The following is a 24857-nucleotide window of genomic DNA, read 5'->3' as shown; positions in this document are numbered from 1 at the left end:
ACGATCCAGACCTCAGAACAGTCTTTTTTTTTTCACAGCCTCATGAGACGCAGGAGGCCTCCGGGGTGCGACGGATGATGTTACTGTGAAGTCTTTGAATCCAGACGCTCTGGGCCCCGCTGTGAACACCAGAACCACCATGCTGCATGTGGTTTTGCAATCCTGTGACTATCAGCAGCTCATCAAAGGCTGGGAAGAAGTCCGTGCAGGCATCGGGCCGGGAGCAGCTGAGCGCTGGGACGTCTCCAGGTCGCTGACTTGCACGCTAATTTGAGAGTTACTTGGCCAACTTGGAACAAATGCACTTCATCATACATACTTCATATATACAGATCCAGTTCAACGCTGGGCCCAGAAGTCTGGTTACCTGAAACTCTAAGTGAGGAGAGTACAGCTACGTCTGGTCCTGCTGTGCAATCAAATAGGAATATTAAGCAGTGTGTGTGTGTGTGTGTGTGTGTGTGTGTGTGTCTGACTCATTGTCTCATAATCCAAACTATTCGGTAAAGAGGAAACTAAAGTAGTGAACTTTATTTACAAACCAGGGTGGATGTGTTGAGTCGGCACCAACCAGTAAACACTAAACCATTAAACCCCGACCTCTCAGTTTATAACCAGTTTAAACAGTTTTAACCTGCAAATCCTCAAATCAGTTCCTACTGGAAAATAAAAAACAAATACAAAAATTGCAGCAACGCAAATCGGCTGCAGGTGGGACGTAAATCTGAATTATTCTAAACAATAATACCTGCTCATCACTTTGATGGCTTTTCTCTAAATGAATAAACAGGTGCAGGTGATGGAAGTCGACCATACCTGAAGTTACTGGGTGTCTTCATGGCTTCACGCTCTCTGGATCCACTAACTTCTCCCAGCTGGTTCGTCTCGGAGGTGTTATCCAGTCCGTTATCGCTCTCCACAGGTCACCTGTCTGGACAATGTCACCTCGGTGACCCTTGACCTCTGATTCCCGCCCGCTGACAGAGGTTAAGTGACGCTCCTTCCCCGTAGCGATGCTCTTTAAGCCCCTGAGGATTCCTCAGTCAGGGTCGGACTGGCTTTAGAGAGACGAGTGAGCCCAGCCCACCTTTTCCTGCACACAAGAACGTGAATGCAGCTTCACCTCTGGTCTCAGCCTGTGGTGTAAAGGCTTTTTGGGGGCTGACATGTAGGTGTTGAGTCTGAGAGGTCGACTGATCCGTCCGCTGAGTGATGCGGAGCTGCTGAACCACTTAGCTGTTAGGTAACCTCTGCATGTTTTAGCCTGCTGCTAGGAATCACACATGTTTAACATCACATGATGCTGAACATCACCTGTGTTTCTACTTATCCAGACACTTTTCACAACCACGCACACTTTACATGATCAACAACACCGTAACAGTGATGAAGAATGTTTATCCACTGCGGTGGATACAGAACTCGAGCAATAATCAGCTTTCAGAAGTGAAACCTGAGTCACAAATGAATGGAAAGCAGAAGATTGAACATAAAACACATCCAGAAATGTAAAGCTGATTGATGTTTGATGACTGGTCAGCAACAGGATCCACAACTTGCAGTTAGTTGAGTTGATTCTCAAAGTTAAAACTACTTTTTCTCTTCAGCTCTTATGAAAATTTAGGAAAGTTTCAGTTTAGGAAAGTTAAGTTTGACTGTGTAACATTATTTATAGACAACATGAGATCAGGTTAGAGCCAGTTTAGTTTAGTTTAGTTTAACAAAGTCAGGTTAAGTATGTTCTAGGTCACCTTAGTTCAGGTCAGGAGTGCTATTTGTTTTCTAGTATTTAGTTTTGGTACTAATAGTAAGTAATACTGTTTCTTTTTGGATTATTCTAGGTGTTTCCTTTTTTCAGATTAGATTTTACTTTGATTATTTTCTTGTTTAACATACGCTACTCACAAAAAGTTAGGGATATTCGACTTTCAGGTGAAATATATGGAAACTGTAAAAAGTGAATGCTACAGTGATATTATATCATGAAAGTAGGGCATTTAAGTAGAAGCATGCACTGGTAGTTTTCTTCATCTTAAACAATTTATTTAAAGAAAATCTACCAACAGTGGTAGGTATACCACAACAAAACATGTTCAGTGTCTCAATAAATTGGGATGTGGCCAAAGGACGTCCACTCCTCTCCTTTCTGTGACTCTTCCAGTCTCTGTATCACTGTTCCAACCTCCTGATGACACTCTGTGACCCTCTAAGCTCAGTGAACACCTCCGTCTGAGGACTTCCTGTTTGAAGCCTCCAGTGTTGAGGTGCTGCTGATCAACTGTTAGGTGTCGTCTTGGTCTCATGATGTCAGAATGTGAACAGCAGGATGAGGAGGACTGTTTAAATACCAATTCTAACTGAAGCAGGAAATGTATTGGTGGATTCATGGATCAAACCTGTTGTGAATGTTGCTGTGAAGCTTCTTGTTAGAGAACAGCAGCTGGTGCAGAAAGTACTGAGACACTGAACAGTTGGACATGTGCATTCAAAGGTTTAGAGAAGGTCACATTAAGTTCACCTGGAAAGGTTAGAATGCATTTTAGGTTTGAATATCCCTAACTTATTGTGAGTAGTGTATTTAGTTTTTTGCATAACTAACTCTTTGTTTGTTGTAAATTAGTTAAAGCAGTGATATATGTAGGTAGGCAGGTATCGGACCAGCATGCATCTGGGTGAGTCTATGGGTTTTGTTTTCTTTTTACCAGCTCAAGAGAGGCAGCATGTCTTCGTTCTTCTTTTCTCTGCCTGCTCGTTTGAGAAAATAAACCATGTGATTCTGCTAAAATGTTCAGTGGACAATGGATTTCTTCTGCCTGCATTAATCACACGCCCACAGAGGCCAGTGGCACTTTGACTCTACTTGTTTTGTGACAAATGGCCACTACAAGCGATTTAGTTCAGCCCAGTTTAGTCTCTGTTCAGCCATGATGTCAGCTTTCCTTGGTGGTCTTCCTCATCTTCTTCTGACAAGTTTTTCTCTCTCAGGTAGTTTGATGTTTTTTTTCCTTGCATAACCCTCAAGAGTTTGGTTTAAAGACGTCAGTGTGTATGTAGAAACCAAATATTTCCAGTGGTATGATGAAGACTACATACAAAAGACTTGTGGCAGCTGTAAGACAAACCTATCAGTGCCGTCATGAGAGCTCTAACTGGTCAAACACTTTGAAGGAGGCCAAGCAGCAGCATGACTAAAGATGGGACCGTCTCATCCTCGAGAAGCACCAGAGGACTTCAGCAGCCAGTTGTCTCTTGTTGTTTGATTCTTTGCCAGAATCTCCAAACCTCCAAACGCCCCAAAACAGGATGAGGAAGACAAACATTTCCTGTGACTGTTTCAGAGCTCTGCTGAAGATGTGCGATAACAGACTCCTGCTGAGTGTCAAAGCCAAAGAAGGCTTCCTCTAGCCGGAGTGGCGATGATGCACAGCGGTCATACAACACCTGGAGGTACAAGGAGGGGATGGAGAGCCAGGTAATGTAACTTTTATCAGTTATGTCACTTAAACTGTCACTTACACCAAAATGACCAGATTTTCAATGATTTCAACAGCAGCAACCGAACAATGAGCATCATATGATCATCACTAATCATCATCCACACTGAATATTCAGGTATAAAGACTGAAGACTGAAATGCCTGCGCTTGTGTCTCACATACAGAATGAACAATATGAACTATTATGTCCTCACAATAAGCCAGCGTACCTCAAAAGATGTCGACTCACCATCTATAAGCAACTAGAAAAGTCCTGTGGAGGCTGCAAGCACCGTTTGTGGTCGGTTTGGGTTGTCTGTCTTCTCTCCTACACGTTCATGATGCTGCTGCAGATTGTCGAGTGTGAAGACAACATTAAGAAAAATTAAGAAAGACTCCTTCTTAGTGATACACATCATTTTCACTGCAGCAGTCATTGTGCTCCTTCACAGTAAAAGAAACAGCAGTAGTCTACGATTCAGTGACGGCAGATGGTGATATAGATGCACGGCATCTCTATCAAACCTGCCCTGGAGGAAGCCCATCCATGGTGGGACTGCTGTTAACCCCCTGTGTCAAGTATAAAGCCAGCTTTAATGTTTATTGATCACTTTTGTTATTAATGATGTCAATTAACTTCACTGTCACTAACTTAGACAGACAGCGAAAGTGTTGAGTCTTACCAAAAAAAAGACTTTTCACATGATCTGCCCAGTTAATGCTGCTTCAATGTAAAATCACAAACATCCCAAGATACTTTTGTGGAGGCTCATGATGACATATGAAATTTAAAATGTTCTTCTGCCTCAGTAACAACCTCTACAGAGCCCATCTTTAATCATCTGGACCCCCTGCCCCCCACCGAAGACTCCTGAAAGTCTCAAAGGATGAAGGACGAGGAGAGAGAGAGAGAGCGAGAGAGAGGGAGGGAGGGAGCTTGATAATTACTCTCAGTCAGGCCTGTCTTCAGCTCCCTGTGATTACTGAAGGCTAAAAGTTAATCTTAACCACTTACCGACAAATGATGACGCAGCAGAGTCTTTCAGTGTGGGCAGGAAGAGACAAGCCCAGTTATTACTATTAACCCCTCAGTGAATCAGAGAAACACCACAAACACCACGTGAAGTAGGAAACAGTGGAAACAGTGAGTGGGAAAAGTGAATAATCTCATAATCATTAATCAGTCGGGGCGAACAGAGCCAGAGTCATCATAGCTGAAGCTGTCAGGACATCTCTAGATACAACTGAGCTACCCTTCATATTTGTTCAAGTCATAGTAATGTAACGTTAGATTGCAGACTTTCGTGTAAGTTAACAACAACTGAAGCTGTGAAGAAGGAAAAGTGATGAGTTAAATGTGTTATAATCTCTGTCTCATATCAGATCATAGTATCACCACTAGTCTTCCTGAATTAATGCAATAAAAAAACTAATAGATGGCATCAGTACTTCATTGTGTCCTATAGGAAAGCAGAGGGTGTGAATACGGTCCAGTCAGAGTTCAAACTACAGGAATATACGGGCACAAAAAGGTTTTGAAGCTGAGCCCTGGAAAAGCTTAAAACACTTTGTAGGTTAGCTAGGAGCTCCAGAGGGACCAAAGAAAATAATATGTTTTACTACACTGAGCACTCAAAATGCTGTTTCGTGCACACGACATTCAAATTCATTCCTATTAACTTGTTTTGGTTCATTTGTGCGTATGAGATGAGGTCATACACAGAGCCAACTCAGCCAGCAGCCGTACCATAAACACATAAACACGTACCAGGTAATCAACATGTACACTAAGTGTCATTTCTCACTATGTTCAGATAGATTACAGAGAAAAACACCTCTGCTGGTCGTATCTACGCCTTCAGAGAACCTCTCTTTAGGATGCTAAATGCTAATGCTAAATGAATGGCTTTGATATTTAGATCTTTTTATGCATATTGTTTGTATTTGTGTATATTTGGACCCCAGTTTTCCCCCATGTGGTCATTCTGTGAGGTTTAACTCATGAATCACTCTGAGCTCCTATTTGTGGTGTAACGTTGGACATCGGCAGTATTCAGGTCGTGGAATTGATGTTTCAAGTTTAGGACGATCTGCACATCACAGTTAGAGATAATGGTGATGATGTGGTCAGTTAGTAAAGGCTCACCCCCCCCCCCCCCCCCCCCCCCCCCCACACACACACACACACACACACCCCCACATCACCAGAGCCAAACGCTTCAAAGCTGCTTTTGAACTTGACTCTGATGTTTTAAACTGTTTCATCTTTTAACCTCAGGCCAGATCTTCACTCCAACAAACCCTCCCATTGGCAATGACAGACTCTTCTGTTCAAAATGAAAATCAAAAGGTGCAGAAGTGCGTTCGACCCGATGATTCAGATGAAAAACAAGCTCAGGGAGCGAGATGCTGCTCGGCCTTAATGCTCATGTCATCACGTGCACCCCTGGTTATGGCAGGATGTTTAGTGTGAGCACCAAACGGACTGATGCTTATGAAGAGGAACAGACGAATGCATGAAATTATATGATTATTTCATCATTATTATTATTTTTCTACCTCAAATGAGGCAAAAGAAGTAAAATTACATGCAAAGACGCACATGATCGTCACATGAAGTGTAAATCAAATGAAGTTTGATCTCACTGGAAGAAGTTTTTCTTTTTAAAAGTGGTCTTAATGATTAGAAGCTCCACTTTTCTCCCAAACATGTTCATGTTTCCTGTAATAAAACAACTACAGCAGCTCTTCACGCTGCAGTATGGGACGCTCCTGTCCTTTAATCATCTCTTGATCTACACAGAAAGAGTTATTCCTCTTCAGTACTGCTCTTCCAAAACACAGGAGCAGATGATGGATCCTACAGATCTTTTATTAGAACACGCTTGCTGTGTCTCAAGAGTATTTTTCAGAATATAAGACATTATGATATTGTTCTCACATCCCTGCTTTAGCCTGCAGCGCACATGTCAGTCAGGGAGGTGTTCTGCCATGTGTGTGAAGTGACCCCGTAAGATAAACACATTAGAGGCTTGTGCAGCTTTGTTGGTGGTTCTTGCTCGGTGCTGTCAGCTTTAGCGCTGGATGTTAGGAAACAGAGAGGGATGAGGATCCTGAGGGTCACTCACAGTTCAGGAGCAGGTCTCCGCTGGATCATCTCAGGACAGGCAGGGTTTATCAGCAGCTCTGGGCGGAGGTCGGGCAGGTCGCAGCGTCTTCCAGAGCAAACTGACCTCTGCATAATCCCCACATACCTCCTGCTGGAGGGAGGGGAAGGGTCTGCATTTAGCTGGTCCACACCCTGGGACTCCCTCCGGAGCTGCTGAGCTGTTGATAACAAACTGCTGAATCACACTCTGACACTCACAATGGAGGAAAAGTTGTGATACCAGAGTGTAAAACTCTTTCACACAATTTGGTTTTGCATGTAACAGTGTGCCCTTACAGTACGGCAAAGTATGAGCAGTAACAGTGCTCTTAATGCCAAACAGTCCCGGTGGGGGAGCGCTCATCAGGTCTAATCAGGTCATCAAGCAGGAAAAAAGGCCGTATCTCAGTGTTCCTAAAAGCCTTTTGGAGACTCAACGTTTTTCTCCTTCAGCACCCTAACGAGCTCATTCTGCATGTGTAATTTTACACTTTAAGGTAACAAGAAACTCCACTAGAGTCAGACGTGGTGGAGAAACTGAAGAAAGTCTCCCAAAGGAGTCCAGAACCTTCAAACTGCACCAAGGCCCAGACCTTAAAGGGGCATTTTACCAACTAATGTAAATGTAGTCCACTGAAGCATTAAACACCTCAGTGCATGTAGCAACCAACCCCAGTCCTCCAGAACATCATAGAATATACTTTCACACTGTCACAATCTGCTGCTGCTGGTAATCTTCCACTCTCTGACCTACTTACCTGGCCACGCCTTCCAATCAGTGGCAGTCACCCTCACCTGCACTCACCTGCCTGTTTAAGGTTCAGCAGTAGACTCCCTTATTGCCAGACTGTCCTAGCTTCATGCCTGACCTTCCAGCTCTCCTGTTTGGACTGATTTCCTGGTTCTGACTCTGTTTGCCCCTGACTACTGCTCCTCGTCTCTGCCCTGGTAGCTACCTCGGCCTTCTGTTCCTGACTACGAGCTTCACCTGTGTCCTTCCTGGCTTCTCTGTCTGCCTGCCTGGTCCTGGATTTGACTCTGAGCCTAGCCTGTCCCTCTCTGGTTCTGATGCCCACCATGTACCCAGCCAGCAGATAGTCATCTGCTCTTTCATCAGCTGTGCTGCTATTGGGTCCTGTAACACCCCGTTTTACACACACACACTTGTTTTCTTGTTGGAAATGTAACCGTTAACATTTGCAATACAGGTGAGGACAACAAGAAGGTTTTGTTTTTGAGCGGGTCCTTTTGTGGAGACGATGATTCCAAGTTGAAATAGCCTACAGTAGCTCCCTGCTCCCATCAGAAACACAGAACAGTGGCAACAGCTCCAGTCATTTCCCACACCGTATAGAAGGATAAGGGTGAAATTGGTGAAATGGTCCTTTAAGGAAATGTGCACACTTACATTACTTAAGTCAGTGCAGGCAGTGGATCTCCAGGAGACGCTCGCTCCGTCTCTCGGGCAGAGTGAAGGGGTCAGTTCTTTGAGAACGCTGCTATCTAGTGTCACAGTGTCAGTACTACAGACAGAACTCTGACATCTGAACTTTTCATCAACAGGGACTAAACTGCAGCTCTTCTGTTGTCGTGGAGACGGAGAACATCTTCAGACGCCTCCACACACTAAACTGGCTTAATTAGTCGACTGAAGCCATTCAAAAATGTTTTATTTATATTAGTTTTGACATTTGGATATTTGAATAAACAGTTTTTTAGTATTGATACGAATGAAACAATTACTCAACTTACTGCTTCATCAGTGGACATGAATATAGTCTCAAACCAGGATAATTGATTCACCACATAATTATTTTTTACACTTAGTTTAAGCTTCTTGAATGGATTTACGGCTCTTCAACGTCTTGTATCATCAGACTCTACAACACATTTGGACACTGAACGTCCTCCAAGAGGCTGAGAAGGCTTCTGTAAGGAGCTGATCATTATGATGCACAGTAATTTAGCTGTAATTTAACATCCTGAATGTGCAAAACCTTCACTGATTTCACTGATGTGTGAACACTGGAGAGCTCCTCTGCTGTGGAGCGGGTTTGATGGAGTAAAGGAAGTGAGCTCTTCCTTCATAAGCAGCCATTGGTGCATCAACAAGTGCATCAAGCGCACCGACACTGTTACAGGACGGGACCGGGCAGAGGCTGCAGTGGACGGCAGGGGGGGCACACAGGCTGCGGAGATGGAAAGAGAGGCAGAGGATGGAAGAGTATTTCCGCTAAAACAGGCGCAGAGGAATTTACAGTCCCTTTTGTGCGCAATAAAAAAATCTGAGCCATTAAACACTAATGAGATAAATCCACTGTGAAGACGGTGTTCTTCAAATAAAAACAGATGATGTGGCCTGAAAATGTCCGGAAACAGATATTTTGTGCTTTAATTGTTCAATATTATTGGACTACTGCAGGATTATAAACCCGGTGATACTTCTGATCATCACATCCCAGCTAGAGGATTATGAGAAACCACGTCTAAACAGGAAAATATACATTTTCCTTTTCTTTTTTTTCCGCGGAAGGGAGATTGTGCATCTGCTCTGCGTGCTCGCGTGTGTGCACAATCCAATCGCGCGTGCACGTACGTGTGGATGCGTGTGCGCGCAGGCGGAGGATCGCCGTGCCGAGCCGTTCCGTGCAGCAGGCACAAGCCGCTGGGCGCGCAGGAGAAGCCGCAAAAAATTACAGCAGCCGCTACTTGAACCTGCGAGGAGAGCAGAGGGAGCGTCCGAACTTCAGTGTGCACGGTAAGAGCCGCCGCTCCGCGCGTCCCTGCCGCCCAAAGAGCGCTTCGGACGGTTTGGGGGGATTTTGTTCCCATTTTTGTTTTCATCCCTTTTGTCTTTTTCCTCCTCTCCGTTTGGGGAGCCGGAGCGCACGCTGCATGGAGGAGTGTCAGGACCGAGACAAAAGATCCCGGAGATGTGATGGATGAAATGAGGAACACAGAACAAAAAAAAAAAAAACTCAGCTTGTAACTGTGAAATTTAGACATTTGCTGAAATTAATTCCTCTTTCATCCTCCCTTTTTCCGAAGAAAAAAAAAATGTGTGCACGAGCTTAAAAAAGGGGTGTGTACAGTGTGGAGCACGCGTCTCACCCTCACAAACACATTCTTCCCTTTTTCACACTTTTATTGAGCAAAAATGCGCACAGGAGCGTCTCCCCGCGCGCCCCGCGAACTCTCCATCATTTATTGAGTGGACTGAAATTATTTGGGATTATATAATTCCCAGGCAGCGCAAAGGGAGCGTTTTTTTTTTTTTTTTTTTCCTCATAATTTAATAATTTTCAACATCCAGATAGAAGAAGCGCTGCTCGCCCCACCTCTTTGTCTGTGTGGAGGTGTGACACCATTTGGCTGCATGCAACTGACACACACACACACACACACACACACACACACACACATCCAGCGTCTGTAACCAGATTATGTCATGGTTCAGATGAATTATTGATCTCATATTTCCGTTTTATTGCACTGAGAAGAAGAAGGAGGAGGGGGGGGAGATTTGGGGAGCGCGTGTGGGATGCGGAGGGGGGGGGGGGGGGGGGGGGGGGTGATGGAGAATTGGGGCTGTACCTGAACAACCCCCCCACCCCGCCGACCCCCACATACATTAAGCCGAAAGCTTCACTTCGCTTGTGTTGCTGCAGCATCGATGCTGGATGTTATTTAGTAAATTCTGCAGCCGGTCAAACTTTATTAGCCTTCCTCCGTCGGCTAATTGCCTGGTCCTTTGTTTGCTGCGGCACGCATGCGCACTGGGAGCAGGGTGTGGATGGGAGAGATGCCACCTTGCCTATCAATAGGATGGAGAGGAGGAGGAGGAGGGGGAGGGGGAGGATGATGGGGGTATAATTCGTGTTCGATTTATTTAGTTTGAAGGAAAAAAATGATTTTAGGAATAAAAAGATGTGTGTGTGTGTTAGGAGATGCTAGACGGTGTGTGTGTGTGTGTGTGTGTGTGTGTGTGTTTTAGGAGATGCTAGACAGTGTGTGTGTGTGTGTGTGTGTGTGTGTGTGAATGGAGACATGGTGATTGTGATGCTGTGTCAGAACCACTGTTTTTTCAGTAGACTAGTGATGCTGAGATGATTAACGTCATGTGTTTGAGCTGAACAATTAGCTGACCGATTGATCGAAGCTGATTAATTAGCTGATGTAATAAAATCAATAAGAACATTGCTGATAATCAATCATCGGGTAAAGTTATTACCACGCAGACACACTGAACGCCTCCAGCTTCTCAAGTGTGTGTGTGTTTTTTCAGCTTTCATTATAAACTGTAAATTATCTTTGGGGTTTTAATGACCAACCAGCCGATCGATGGGTCAGAGAAATAGTTTAAAGGTTAATCAATCATAAAAAGGAGCATCAGTTGCAGCCCTAACGCCGCCGTCTAAACGAGTGCTGTAAGCTCTCACGGTGACCCAGATAGACGCCTCATCCTTTGTGCTGTTTACCTCCACAGATTCCTGTGACAGTCACAGGATCCACCGAGCGTCTGCTGCTCTCATGTGTGAATCATCTTCTGTGGTGTCGTCACAATATCAGCGACTTTAAACACATCCGGTGATCCGCTGGATCAAAAGTAACCTAGCTTTCCCCAGGTACTCTAATTAATGACGTTTATCAGGTGCTCGATCCTACATCACACTTCTACGCCAAATATACACTTTTTATACCAAAATACTGTTTTATATCCTGTCGTAGGACTTTAAAAGATCTCTAATATATATTATAGATATTATATATACATAGAATGGGGCCATTCTGCACAAACTCAAGTACACTATAGTTTGTTTAAGGGAAAATTGCTATTTTGTTTTTCCTTAAAGATAATCTGAATATTTCCTCCTTAATCTGATGTCATACATCAGATTCTTTAACATAATGAACGGCATATTTTCATTTCCTCTGAATTACCACAAGATTTTTATAAACAGTTTTTCTGCCCGTGCAAATCAGTTCAGGTTTTCACACAGAATAAAGTCATTGATAACGTGGATGTACGGAGCGTCCTGATTGGCTCGTACACTGGACATGTGACTGTGACGTCTGGTACTGACTGTTAAAGGCAAACATAATAATAATAATAATAATAATAATAATAATAATAATAATAATAATAAATACAGCAATTCACAAATTGATATTAGATGATATTAGAAAAAACAAAAATTCAGTCTCATATCAGGAAATCAATTCTAGATCAATCAATAACTCAGCATCTTTAGGGCCTAGTGGTACTTGTTGAATTGGCGAAGTGCTTACGGGTCTCCTGTTATAAGATCACCATGGTAACAGAGGGACTGTAGTACTGTGCCCTGTCTGTCTGTCTGCCTGTCTGCCTGCCTGTCTGCCTGCCTGTCTGTCTGTCTGTCTGTCTGTCTGTCGGTCTGCCTGTCTGTCTGTCTGGCTGTCTGTCTGGCTGCCTGTCTGTCTGTCTGTCTGTCTGTCTGTCTGCTGCTCCTATAAATCCATCCCTGGTTCCGCTCATTCACGCAGACAAACAGCGACCTGATGAGAAGTTTTGACAGTGACTCATCCATTACCGCCACCGTCGGCTGCTCAAGGTGTGTGTGTGTGTGTTAGTGTGTGTGTGTGTGTGTGTGTGTGTCAGTGTGTGTGTGTGTGTGTGTGTTAGAGAGGAGAGCAGAGACAGAGCAATGATACCTCACCCAGCCTGTCTGACTCTGCGTCATATATCCTGTCACACATGCGCGCTCACACACACACACACACACACACACACACACACACACACACACACAATATGGCCGAAAGTATATGGACAGTCGTTATGGGGGTCATAATAGAGATGTCCATATACTTTTGTCAGTCAGACAAGAAAGGCAGACAGTGTGTGTGTGTGTGCGTGTGTGCGTGTGTGTGACACCCAGACACCCTGCAGGTCACACCTTTGTGTGTCTTTGTGATTCCCTCCCTGCCGAGATGTCACAGATTAAAAACACAACTACACCGTTGGTCAAAAGCTCCTGTGAGTCACGTGATCGACAGGATCACATGATCGACAGGATCACATGATCGACAGGATCAGTCACATTCGATACGTTCACACACGTCGTCTTGATGCACACGGAGGCTCGTTAACGTACAGCGGAGGAGGTGAAGCAGGACAATGGGAGGCTGCTGCTTAATGCTTGTAACTGAGTGTGTGTGTGTGTGTGTGTGTGTGTGTGTGTGTGTGTGTGTGTGTGCAGCAGGTTGAGTCACCGCTGCCTCTACTGTTAGTGCTGCTGCATAAATTACATTTTAACACCACTGGATGTGTTTTGGGTCCTTAAACTCTGATAAAAACATACTTTACCAATGAGGTGAGATTATTTTCACCTAGTTTTTTATTTAGAAATCACTTTCGGTATCATGACACACGTGCTGCTGCAGTTAGAGAGCATGGCCCTTTATTTTGAAAAACTCTGAATTAAATTGACCTACAATGTGTCTTCGAAAGAGCAGGTGAAATAATCTGGTCTCATTTTTTAAAAATAATTTGAGGAAAGTAAGTTTTCCTTGATGTTCCCTTGATGCAGATTTAGCTTGATGCTAACGATAGCTGCTAACGTTACAGTATCTCACTTTTATAGCTTTCCATACTATCAAATGTATGATTACGATCATTTTATTTTAAACCAGTGGTATTGAAAAAGAAACCAGGATGTTTAAAATGGGTTGGGAGTATTTGGTTATGTTGGTATGTGGTGGAAGCTTATTGTTACGTGTTCATGACATGACTTGGGGACATTCGAGGCCTCTCTTGGTTGGCAGGACATTTTTTTTTATTGTTCATTATATGTTTTCATACTTTTAATAAGCATTAAAGGGAAATTCCCTGATTTTACACATAAAAGTGAGTGCATATTTGAAAAAAAGCATTTTTTTTTTTCTGGTTACTCAGTTTAATGCTAATGAGCTCCATAATTAAATGAGTGCTTAATACTTTTGCAGCTGAAATGTGTTGCAGGAGACAGCCCCTTTGTGTATTGAATGAGTTGGGGTGTGAAATGAGGAAGTGAATTTCTTGGAAAGTGGCCACAGCTAGCAGCCATTTGTTTTCTACTGTTTGACAGAGCAGCTCACACCAGTGTGGTGAAGGTAGAAATGTTACGTGTTTATCCTCCATAGAGAGTCCACGAGCTGCAGGGAAACCAGAACAACTTGTTGTTTCACACTTGTAGCTTGTACTTGATACGACGACTCAGTTCCACGTGAAAGGAAGCGTGACACTGTGTGTTAAACAACTGTAAACTTCTCTGAAAGTTTATTTTGGTTCTATTTATACAGAAGTGCAGCGGAGGGTTCTCAGGAAAGATCATGAGGAGTTTTCATTTCCCAACAACATGGTCGTCTGCTGCCTCACAGTTTCTTTTTATAGATAAGATGAGATATTCCTTTATTAGTCTCAATTTATGTTACACTGAGTAGCACTGGGCCGTAGTTTGTCCCACTGAGGACACTGAGGTCGGGCCCTCAATCAGTATCTTTAAATAGACTTTTAAGAATTTGATAGAGGAAAAGTTTCCCATAAAAACATGTTAACACAGAGTTTTGCTTATCTTGCATATGAAGAACGACGTTGAGTCACCTCCAGCGTTGGAAGAAAGCTTTGCAGTGTAAGAACCAGATACCAGCAGAGACTGGCTCAGGGCTCTGCAGGTGGATTTCTTGGTGATATTGACGTATATTGTTACATAGTCAGACAAAAACAAATGAGTCTTTATGGATAAAATGGGAGTTGTTGAGTCGTACCCCTGATAAATCAATATAGTTCATCACGTTGATAGAAAAGTTGCCTTGAGACATGGCACTAGTCCTCACAGTAATTGATTACACGTTTTTTTTCTTTTTCTTATTTTGTAATTTACTACAATTGATCCATAAGATTGAGAGATGAAGAGTGTAGGTGTAGATATATAGACTCAAACATGCAGTCATTTAATTCTTGAGATTAACATTACATTCAATAGCATTATGTTAATGTTAATTGTAGGGTCAAAGTCACAATGTGTTGGGCTTTATTTAGCTCATGGTGTAGTTTTGAAGACCTTACATTCAGTGGATGGACCAACATGAGTCCAGCGGTACGATCGTGTTGTTGGATGGAACGTGTTCGACTGATCGACTTGTGTTGAAGTTTTTCTGCTCCCTTGTGGGGAGAGTTTACCTCCAGTGAATTAAAAAGAGAAGCACAATCAGACGTTTTATCAGTAAAATGTATGAAGAACAAGAGCTGGTAGTTCAAAATAAACACCTTCATGTGTCTCGCAGCCAGTGACTCTGCAGCAGAAGTGCAGGAATAAGAAAGTGGAAGCAGCGGCCCCTCCTTGTGTCCCTGCCTCCTCCAGTCCCACCGGAGGTTTGACGGCGGTGCAACATGTCCTCGTCCTCGGCAGCTCTTTCACCATGAGCGCCATCTGTCACATCGCGCCTCGTCTTCCAGGAAATTACAGCTCAAACCAAAAGCGACAACGTTATCTGATATGTACCCCGGCGGGGCGGGAATGAACTCAGCAATCTCAGCTTGCTCTCTGCTGAATCCCAAAATCCACTCACTCACTCACTCAGTCGTCCTTGTGGATTTGAAAATCATTTGGCGAGGGTAGATAAAGGGACAATCCGGCCATATTTCTTCCACACACCTGTCCTCTTATCTCTGGAGGAGACAGATTTCATCCTAAAAGCAGAGCAGACAGTGATGACACTTTCCTAGTTATGAAATTTTAATAGCCAAACAATTTCATTTCAGACTCAGATGGAAAATTGGCACCTGTTACTGCAGAGTAATTGCCATGAAAGTGGAACAGATTATGGAGTATTGTTAAGGTTTTTCCAGCTACATCAACACCTGTGCTCGCAAAACAGGAACATTTTCACCGAGATATCACTTGTGGTTTTGTTGAATATTAACTCTTGGCTTTGAATGAAAGTGATTTTTTTTTCTCGCCGGCTTCAGGCGTGTTTACACTCTGAAGGCACACAGCGGGAACAGAGCGGAGGAATAAGTAGCATTCCTCCGTCATGGATCACTAATCTTCACTTCTGTGGAGGTATTTCTGATATTGGATGTAAGAGTCAATTATTAACTGCTGGAATTTTCTGCTGTAAATTTGCGGTGTGAATTATAAATCAGCGATATATGAGTTCATGTCTCAGTGTTCGGCTGGCTGCAGAGCACAGTTGTTCTTTATCAGTGAGGTGGGCAGCGGCCATCTTGTTTCAGCCCACCAGTGTGACTGAGCACAAGACTGTAACGGCAGAATATCTGGTGCACAAACCTCTTAATAATCAAATGATTGATTTGTTTGACACTTATTTATTCATTCATCTGTCGAGGCAGATCAGCAGTATTGTCTGTCAGTTGTGCAGCTGATGAGGTTTGAACATTTCCACACTCAAATGTCTAAAAACGACCAGACTTGTGTTCTATATTTTGTTGGATTGTGGTCTTCCTACGATGTTCAACATCAGTCGCCTGTCAACGGCATTATTTCCCCTAAATAAACACGGGAAGTCAGTGAACTAGTTCCCTAACAGCCAGCTGTTTTTTTATTCTGCTGTTTGCTTGGCTCACTCGTGATGGATCATGATTATTCGATCATATGATTCACGTTCCATTAGCTAATGTCAGGCTACTTGAATACATCATCATTACCTTGTCCATAAACATGATCTCTGCGATGACAAACAACTCCCATGATGCCCTGCACGGAAATTAAGTCCTGTGCGTTAAAGCACGCTAACACACTAAACTAGAATCTAAACATCAGCAGGGTTAGCATGACGTCAGCCGTCACAGGGATGGAACCGGTGTCCATCTGATCAATGTAAATCTGCTGTTGGCTTTGATCGGCTCTGTTCGTCCTCCTCCACCCCCTGAGGGACATATGTGGCCTGTCGCTGCTGAAAGCACCACCATGTCCTAACTGTGTCCGCCTGCTGTTTGCTGCTGAGCAGGTTTGTAGAGCTTTTCCACTGGAAACAGTTGATGAAGACGACGCTGTGAGAGCGACGACAGTGAAGCAGAACATTAAACGTGGTGCCAGGCAGCGCAAACTCACTGTAAAGCTCCACAAAGCCAAAAGGAGCTGCAGATTTTTGTTATGTTGTGCTTTCACGTCATCGTTTAATGCATCATTAGTGTAAAAATATCAACTACAATGTATAAAATATTGACAGTTTTCACCAAATAATGGTCCTCGGCATGATAACAGAGCCAAACACAGTGATTATTCTAGCCAGCAGTCAATGAACATGTTTGAGTTCCACGGCCTTCAGCAGCAATCAGCGTCTTCCTTCCTCCTCTCTGGAAACCTTTTAGGACCGTGGAGTCTGGAGAAGCAGCACCGACGCTGCTCTTTACGTGAAGCTTAAACAGTCCAGAGACAAAGTCTGAAAATAATGAGATGGTGCGACAGAGTTTAGACTCGTAGGTGCTCGGCCTCCTCGCATTTGTGTTGCAAGTCCCAGTTCTGTCAGCTCATATCAACGAGAGAGAAACTGACGGCGAGAAGAAAATTACAAGAATATCTCTCACCGGGTTTTTTTTTTTCCTCAAGTGCGAGACGTGATCAAGGGCTCGTCTCAAACACTCGGCGAAGTGTGTGTGTGCAACATTAGACTGTGAGGAGGTGGATGTGTGTGTTTTCTACATGCATGGCAACAGCAAGGAGCTGGTTTTACAGCACCGTGTGTCAGTTTGGAGAAACCTTGTTGTATTATTGATATGTTGTATTATTCAATGTTTGACTACAGCAGTTAAAGTAGGAGCACGAACGCAACGAATAATGATTTGAGTTGTATTTAGAAAAGAATGCGTAAATTCTTGAAATGATTTTTAATACATGTGAGTTAAAATGATGTTATTAAATTCATATTTATTTCAATGGGCTTCATTAATAAATGAAATTATATAAAATACTGTTGATTCACCAACATTAAAACGCAGAAATGTTGTTAATTATGATTTTTTAATATACGTTTTATGAAATAGAGTTAATTTTAAAATTGATTCCATTTTCATTTCAAATGAATATATATATATATATACACATATATATGATAAGAAAATCAATGCAGTTATACAAATTACATTTAAAAGCATTTATTTTATCTGTTAATCTTAAATTCGAATAATTCTGGATGAAAAAATCCCAAATTATTGCAGTTGAAAATCTTAAATTTAAACCCATAACAAGCCTGGTGTGGCTTAAATGGCTGGAAATCTCATTTTGCTGCTTTCTCAACCACAACTGATAACCAGAGTCCGTCTAGACTCTCTGTGCTGCGTGTCCTCACTGAGTCCAGTCTGCCTGCACAGTGCTGGATGATGTGTGTCTTGGCTCTCACCCCCCTGTGGCTCTTTTTCGGGGTTAGCTGGAGTTTAGAGTCGACTTTGTCCCGTCTCGTCGTCTGGCCTGCCACCCAGCGTCACTGGCTGCGGGGCTGCTCTCTCTCTCTCTATCGCTGTCTCACTGTTGTGGCTGGGGACAGCGGACGGCCGCCACGTCCAATTTTGCTCCACCGGCGTCTGGCCGCGAGCTGCCGACGCGCTGGTGACAGGGGTCATTTAGATGCAGCGCTGAGAGGGCCAGTTTAGCCCGGCCAGACAGTCGGACGGACCCACAGACAGACACGTGGATGAAAACAAGGCCGGGGTGGATGTCTGGGTCTGCAGCTGATATGTTTGTGAAAAACAGATGCAGTGGTGTAGTTGGATCTCAGCCTGAAGCCAATATTCACGGCTGTGTATCTAAAGTCCTGCTCCTGGTGCCATTTTGTAGCCGCAGCCACAGTTTGCGTTATTTAATCTGAGCGCTGATGAGAAGTCACATGACTCACATGCAGCACATTTATTAGACGCTTCATCCCTCCAGAAGTTAGATAGAGGGGGTGAAATGAAGGCCTGATCTTTGCTGGGAGTTTCAAAAGATGTGACTGCTCCTTTTGCTGCACTATTCACCACTAAACAGCCAGAAATAAAAACTGATTCAGCATTTTGTAAGTGGGAACAAAATGTCTTCCACATTTGGACAAAATACAGCAGCTTTAACATGCCCCTTATCAACACAAAGAAAATGTGGAAAACAACCATGAATCACCTCAGTGCACCGCATTTATAGAGTTATACAGTTTTGATCATGTAGTCACTTCATAAAATAAAGAAAATATACAAAACAGACATGTGATTTATGTGGTTCCAAAACCTTTGGGCTGCTATAACAGCCTCCTCTCTTCTGGTTTTGGGCTTTGCGGCAGATGTTGAACGTGGCTGCAGGGATTTGCTCCCATTCAGCCACAACAGCACTGAGGAGGATCCACCAGGTCTGGCGATCAGCATTCCTGTAAACGGTACTAGACATGTCGGTAGTAGGAACTTAAGGACCGGTATTTCAAGAGAGCGAAATGCAAAACGACAGAATGTTCCATGTTTGGTCTGCGTGGGCAGCAGCAGCTGATAAGAGCTGGTTTTTAAAAATGATCTTACGCTCGTGAACTCACTGCCTTCTTCCATCTGAATTATGGACAGATATTAAAGGTGATTCCGGTGAAGGTGCTTTATGTTTTCCTGTGCACTCGGATCCAGCTGGTAAAGCGGATCATAAACGGCACAGAAAAGTCCCCAGAAAGCAGTCAGGAGTTATTTTACCTCCGTCTCTGGGCTCAGCTTTGAAAAGACAGCTTCTGTCCTCAGGTATTTATTGACTGTGACAAATGTTCTTGTAAAACGCCCAAACAAACACTAAACTTTGACTCTGGGTTAATCTTTGATGGTGTTATTAATAAATTGTTGCACAAAAGAGGAACAGCACTTTATTGGGACTAAAGTCTAGCAGCTCTGTGAGGTTATGTTTAGGAACTGTGGTGATTTGAGCTAAATGCTAAAGTCAGCATGCTAACGTAGCCTTGTGATGATGTTAATTATGTCATTAGTTCTGCAGGTATTTATTGTGACAAATATTCTTGTACAACGCCCAAACAAACACTAAACTTTGACTTAATATTTGATCATTTTATTAATAAATTGTTGCACAAAAGAGGAACAGCACTTTATTGGGACTAAAGTCAAGCAGCTCTGTGAGGTTAAGTTTAGGAACTGTGGTGATTTGAGCTAAATGCTAAAGTCAGCATGCTAACGTAGCCTTGTGGTGATGATAATTATGTCATTAGTTCTGCAGGTATTTGGTCATGAATCAAAACTATTACACAAATTGACATTTTGACCCGATGACAAGATGAAAAGCCAGAGGATCACCAAAGTTATTATATTTAATCGCTTGGAAACCATGAAGATCTGCACAGTGTGTCAACAAGGTTCAATTAGAGAATGTTTCAGACTGACCACCTGACTGACACAGAACCACGCCACTATCACTGTTATTGTTATATTCTAAAAATGCTGCTATTGAGCAGCTCTTTATAATGATTCTTAAATCTCAGATTGCCCACAAGCAAAGATGTTGTTCTCTGTGTTGGACGATCAATCTCAGACTAATTCTACATGAGTTCTACTCTGTACTGAAGATAAGAAGAAGCCAGTTGCTCCCTGAAAAATAAGACGACGCTAATATAAAAACTGATGACAGTCATGTGAAATATGTGCACAATTTGCTGTTAATGAGCTAGAACATGCAAAACAACTTTTAATACCCATTTCCCACCAGAGGTTTTCATTCCGTTCCCAGAGCTTTCTCAGAAATGTCACTTGGCTCTGATCCGTTCTGAGAATCCTGTTCTGCTCACCAGCGCAGCCCTGCAGAGATATTGATTGATGTTGGACCATGTCTGGCTCCGGGTGGAGGCCGGGGGCCTCAGGGATCTGTGCAGACAGATGGAAAGGAGGATGGTGTGGGACACTGGGATGGCAGAGCTGCTAGTGGTGGGCTTAAAGCTGCAGTGCTATTGATTGACACAAGAGATAGAGCCCCTCTGAAGCCGAGCGGAAAGCAAGGCACATGAAAAAAGAAATATTCTGCTCTGAAACAATCCCCGGTGGTTTTGGCAGCCAAATGGAGCCTCTATCTCTGTGTGATACGTGCAGATTATATCTACCTCGGTAATATTTGTAGCAGTCTCACTGGAGTTACACAGTGCTTCAGGAAACAGCAGATAAGCAGTAATTAGACATATCCCCACTCCCATATCAGTAAAAAAGAATCAACCTCTCAGTCTGGCTCCTGATTTCCTCATTTCTAATAGAGCTTTGGTCATTTCAAGGTTAGAGCTATGTTGATAGATTACTCCTCACTGCTGTTTGGACTCTTAGTGAATCAGGGGTTCAAAGATAAAGTCAAGCTCTCAGCTACTAAAACTTCATCAGGGCACGTTTTTGTCCCCAGACCTTATAATGACATCAGAAACAGCACAGCTTTGCTTTGTCACGCAGGTGCACATGGGTAGTGTAGTTCACAACTGTACTGTAGTTCAGTTATACAGCTCCATGCAGACAGCAGCAGTCAGGAAATCAAAAGAATGGAAATGCAGAAGTAATAAAAGGGAAGAAAACGTTACACTGATGTGGGTGACAGTGTCAGAGACATGTAAGATCGAGTGATTAGAGACTGAGCACAAACACAACAAATCTGAAATCAATCAGGAACTCTTCTGACATCAATTAACTCTGCAGAGCCCAGAGCTGAAAGACTTTCCACTTTTATCATCATCAGTATTGACCATTTCTGTGATCAGCTTACGTTGTGTGTGTGTGCTGCTGCTTCTCATCCCTGTTGAACCACTAATGTTCAACAGTTCTCTTCACCGAACACCTGTTCAGGATTTTCAGGTATTCTATTGTTCTGTGTGTGTACTTAAAGCAAGACAGAAAAGGGAAGGTATTTAAATAATGAAGAGAACAAAGCTGCTGTGTATCGTCGATGATAACAAACACAGCTGAGAACACAGAGTCCTCTCCGTGACACAGTCCACAGCAGTGCAGAAGACAAACAGTGGTTATCACGGTGCACCTTGTTTATGGGCTTGTTTAGTTTTTAATGCTGTTTCCTGCACGACACGCGGTGCAGGGTTTTCAGATCGATTATTTGTGGACCATAAAATGACAGCATCTGCATGCTCCCAGTTAGTTTTGCCTGTTTGGTTTGCCCAGTTTGCATGATGAGCCCACCGCAGGTATATCAGGTGGTTTCCGCTGGTCACCAGGTCAAAGATAAACAAGTAATCCAAGTACACGGCTGTTTGGTTTACCGCTTTTTTTTTTTTCCCCTCCAGTCTTGAATCAGAAAGCTTGCCAGGCGGGTGGGCCTTCTCATTTAAATTCAGCAGCGCCTGCGAGGAAAGATACAGAGACAAGATCACGATTCCTTTGAAAGTATGCAAACCAAAGTACCTGACAGCACTTGGAGATTCTTGTCTTAACAGCGTGTATCTGAGTCTGGGTGGCCACGGCGGTGTAGGGAGGAAGGATTATTGGCAGGAGCCTGTGATGGAGCGGAAGATAGAGCCGGCTGTCACAACAGTTTGAGAAGAGTCCCTTTGAAATGACAGAGAGGACTAATACATCCAACCCTGCGCCGTCTCTGACTCTGCTCAGAGTCCATTTTGATTTGTGGTTTATGATGTGCACTTTATTGCAGCGTATCATACATGTACAGTGTGCGCTTTTGCTCAAAATGGCTGCCGTGTGGACTGATCAGAGAGGGTGGCACGTGTTGCTGGGAGGCCCTCGGCCGTAAATCAGCTTTCCAGATGGGAAAAAAAACTTGCGACAGCGTGAACGTGTCGAAGTATAAACAAAAGGAAATGAAGGTCCAAAGCTGAGATTTCTCATCATCTTGTATCATCCAGCTCAGCTGAGAATGAAAGACAAGCTTGGGATTAAAATGGACGCAGGCATTGATATTCCAGGAGGCTTCATGAAAACAAAGTCTGAGTGGATAATTAGAAAGAACATTTTGTTTAGACAAACTGAAGAGAAAACGGACTTCACATTAAAGCAAAGGCTTTATGGAGACGAATGAGCTGAGTCGGTGATATTCCACCGACTCACTGCAGACGCTCATTTACATCCTCATGCCCTTGTAGCTGGTCTATTACACTGTGACACAGTGCTGCAGTTAGTTTGGAAGATGTTTTCATTTTGCACATCTGATTTATTATGTTCTAAATGCAACTGGCCCAACAGTCACTGAAGGAGACGCTGGTTCAGTGTTAAATGTTACGGCCTTGGAAGCACGTGCAGTTGGTCATATTAGAAGAGACGTCTGGTATTTTTTAAATCTTTTAAACATATTTTAGGTTCAAAATTACAAGTAAATGTAAAAAGTGTTGGAACTGGTCCAGTAGATCACCTCAGCCAGCAGCCACCAAACGGGCTGCAATGGCTGCAACGTGATCCTTTGGGACAACTGCACCTGATCACAGTAGGTCCACTAAAAGAGCTTGTTTGATCCACTGACAGGCTCAGAGTGTTATTCTAAGTGTGTGACAGCATCATGGAAAGGATCCCTACAGAGAGAGACCTGGAAGATCCTTTTGGTTTAACCACAAACAGCACACACACCAGACTAGCCCTTTAAAAGACACAGAGTCACACAATAAGCCAAACAAACTAACCAATTAAGGCAGCGGTAGACCAGCAAATCCCTCGACCTGCGAGGTAAAATCCCTGTTTTAGTGAATGTAGTCTGGTGTGTGTGCTGTTTGTGGTTAAACCAAAAGGATCTTCCAGGTCTCTCTCTGTAGGGATCCTTTCCATGATGCTGTCACACACTTCAAACATAATGGTTAGCTGACAAACGGCAAAGAAAAGAGCACAAAATCAACCATGCAATGCAACGCAGCCGTGCCTGGTGGGATCAAGCCGTTACTCAACACTGAGGAGCTACAATATGGCCGCCAGATGATGCTGCTTTATGTCAGCTGAAAGCCCTCAAACATTTCAAATTAACAAAGACAACACAGAACAGCTTTTCTATGACACATACTGTATTTCTGTGAGACTGGCACAGTACTGGTCATTGTGTGGGCGTAGACTGGTTTCAGACAATGTGCTGTGGTAGGAAGTAAGAACTGTTTGTACTGCAAGTGTGACTAAGATGGAAAATCAGACCATGCCGTCATGCAACGACTGTGACTGGCTTCAGTGTTTAGAAATGTCCCAAAGTTACCAGAAACACATGAAAATCAAAACCCAAACCACAGTGTCACTCAGATGTTATGAAATTATGTATGTCGAAGTGTTCCAGGTGCTGAAAACACAGAGAATCAGACAAAGACTCCACAACTGTTGTGCTTCGAATGCACGTCAAAGTCTCATACATTCCAGTTTACGACGCCAGCTACAAAAAAACACAATGCTTTGTTGTATATAAGCAAATAAGTTGCGGTTGTTGTCAAGATAACCGAGCTGTAAAACAGCCACAAAGTTTACGAGAGGTCGTATAATCAGCCTGACACCAAAGTGACTCCACAGCAGTGGAGCCGATGGAGGAGAAAAAAGAAAATATGACTATGAAATAAAAAAGGACTGTTGACATAGTGGTTTTCATCAATGAAATTAATATACAAATATAAATATAGTAATTATCATAATACAACCGGCAGCACGGCACAGTTTCCTGTGTGTTTAATTCTATAGGAGCTCAGACGTTCGTATTCATTCTTGTATAATTAGATGCATTTCCATTTGTTATTCAAGTGTAGTCCTTCGCTCGGCTCAGAAGGGCTGTTTGAATGAATATTTTATGGAATAGAACACATAGTCATTGATATGCTGCAGCCACACTTTGCCGCTGATTTGCATCCCCGTATGCAGACTGCTGTTCATTAGTTTGTGGCACTTTCTGTGTTCACGGTGGAGACGTCGCAGTTCGAATGGAAAGGAGAGATTTTGGTGTCCTTTTAGTACAAAATGACTAAGTTTATTTCATGAATCAGGGCAAGTTAAGTCCAACACTGCTCATATACATGCCCCCCCCCCCTCCTTAAATGGTAATGACTTTTATTTCTTCAAAGCTGATGTGTAATATTTGCAGCACCGTCACTTTGGTTTAGCACCTCAGATTTAGTTTGGTGCCCCTTTGAAACCAGGAGACAATATTAATAAATTGGTTTTATAAATAAATTGCTCTGGCAGATTCGCTGGTATGAAAACACCGGGGTGTTTTGGCTACACTTTGCAGCTCTCCTAATTGAGTGGATTCAGAGCGCCTTTGACAGATTGAGTGGACTGCAGTGCATCTCATG

At 43.2% G+C, this 24857-nt stretch overlaps 1 protein-coding gene across 1 annotated transcript in view; it reads left to right on the top strand.

Annotated features, from left to right (window-relative positions):
* The first annotated feature begins 9246 nt into the window (after nucleotides 1-9246).
* basp1 (brain abundant, membrane attached signal protein 1) overlaps nucleotides 9247-24857 on the top strand; it is a 41574-nt gene continuing 25963 nt past the window's right edge. The window contains exon 1 of the mRNA XM_070845609.1: nucleotides 9247-9381. The gene's annotated coding sequence lies outside the window, so the exon portion shown is untranslated. The remainder of the gene's footprint in view (nucleotides 9382-24857) is intronic.

The sequence above is a fragment of the Pempheris klunzingeri genome, chromosome 15 (genome assembly GCF_042242105.1).
Source record: "Pempheris klunzingeri isolate RE-2024b chromosome 15, fPemKlu1.hap1, whole genome shotgun sequence".
In the NCBI taxonomy this organism is placed as follows: Eukaryota; Metazoa; Chordata; class Actinopteri; order Acropomatiformes; family Pempheridae; genus Pempheris; species Pempheris klunzingeri.
Note: the sequence above shows the minus strand (reverse complement) of the source record. Positions and strands in the feature narration are given on the sequence as shown.